Genomic DNA, 1973 nt, shown 5'->3' with positions numbered 1-1973 from the left:
TTTTATGCTTAATTGAACAAATACTACAACAAAAATAACAAAAGAGATAGAACTACCTTTCTTTTCTAAATCAGTTTGGCAAATGTGCACTGAATATTCTCTTTATTAGTAAGCACACCACCCTGGAAGTCAAATGAAGAGACTTTAATAAAAGGGCTACCTACGAAGGTGTGGGCAGGGCTACAGGAATGAAAAGGGAATGGTGGGATTGGGTAGATCTTTTCAATATTAAAATACAAATACCCAAATAGTAAAGTCCACATTAGTTATTAAGACTGACATCCAAATTTTGCTTTGATGTTTTGGCAGCTAATATTAAAGATATGACCAGTGACATTATCTTCCTCAGTAGTCATCATCCCCATCATCATCACTGTCATTATTCTAAAAAAAAAAATATTTACCATTCATTGAGTGCCAAGGGCCTGGTGTGATGCTCAAAAATAGAAAAATTAGTATGGAGTTAGGATGAGAGAAACGGAGAGGGAGAAAAGAGAACTACATGCCCAGCGGCAGAACTACCTAAGCGGAGATCAAAAATGGAGATGGAATGACCATGTGGACCAAGGTTTATACAGTTATATACACAAGTTAATGTCTTGCACATAATACATATTCAACAAATGTGAAATTTTGTTACGATTGTTGTTAGCTTTATTATTTCACAAATGCTTCACTTTCCTAGGGATTCAAAAAGGAGATCACATACTTCCCTAGAATCATGTAGGCCCTGTTTGCTAGTTTCCTCGGTTACGTTTACTTCCTCAGCACCTTTTACTCCCAGCTTTTCTGTAACATGTATTTCACCTTTAATTGTTTGCTACATCCTCTTCTCCGGAGTCTCTGAACTGAAAGCTTTGTGAAAACACAAACCACTTCTGTCCTGTCCACTACTCCATTCCCAGAATTTAGCACATTGCCTGGCAGGTGTTGGGTGCTCTATAAACATGTGCAAAGAGAATGAAAGATTGACGTGGTGGCCTGGATTATGGGAACAAAAAGACACATTGATGTAGCTTTGGAGAATGAACAGGAGGGAAAAGCTGTTATGAGAACACATTCACCAGGAGTGGAATGAACATGAGGACTCAGTACAGCTCTACAGCTCACAGGCACAGGGACTCCGGGATTTCCTAAAGGGAGTCTTTATTTAAACTATTAATTTATATCAATTTATACTTTAAGTTTCTGCATAGTAGGGAAGGTCTCAAATGGATTTAGATAATACATTGAATATGTTATTCAAGCATCCAAAATTTAATACCTAATCATAAACTTTTGGGATGGCTGTTACTGGAGTTCAATTCAGATTAGAATAAACTTTACCCTAATTTTCCTTTGCATGCAAAACAAATTTTGCCTAGCCACAGTTGTCCTGGATTAAAATTAACACTGTAGTTTGTGAGTCTTGCTTAAGATTTACTTCAAATAAAAGAAAAGAGAATTATTTTTTTTAAAAAAAATGATATTTCTCCTCTGGCTCATCTTCAAAGTATTCAAAGCATTTCTTTTTGTTCCAGTACATTTTTCTTGTCCCATTTTTATTTTAAACTAATGATAACGATACATCATTGATGTTGGTATAGCAAAAAGGTTAAGGGGAAACTTTCTTCTAAACCAAAATGTTCCTTTAACCCACTGCAGAATTCTTAAAGCTAGATACTAATATATCCTGTAATTAAAAAATAATGAGCTTCTCACCATGATTTATTTCCATAGATTTAGATTCAATGCCAAGAAGCTACAGTTTAAATTGTTGCAGTGCCCAATAGTAAAAACTCTTACAAACCTTCACACAGCAATTTCAAACAAACATGTATTACAGCAAAAAGGAAAAAAAAAAAGTTAAATGAAGATATCCTTCTATCCCTTCTATTTGTTACTCTCTCTTTCATCCAAAGTAAGGCAGACACAGAGAATGAAGGGAGAGGGAAGAAGAAAGAGACACACAGAGAGAATTTTAATACGAAAAA

Source organism: Galeopterus variegatus, unplaced genomic scaffold, assembly GCF_000696425.1.
Source record: "Galeopterus variegatus unplaced genomic scaffold, G_variegatus-3.0.2 Scaffold1577, whole genome shotgun sequence".
NCBI classification, from domain to species: Eukaryota; Metazoa; Chordata; class Mammalia; order Dermoptera; family Cynocephalidae; genus Galeopterus; species Galeopterus variegatus.
The sequence above is the reverse complement of the archived record's forward strand: the minus strand, read 5'-3'. Positions refer to the sequence as shown.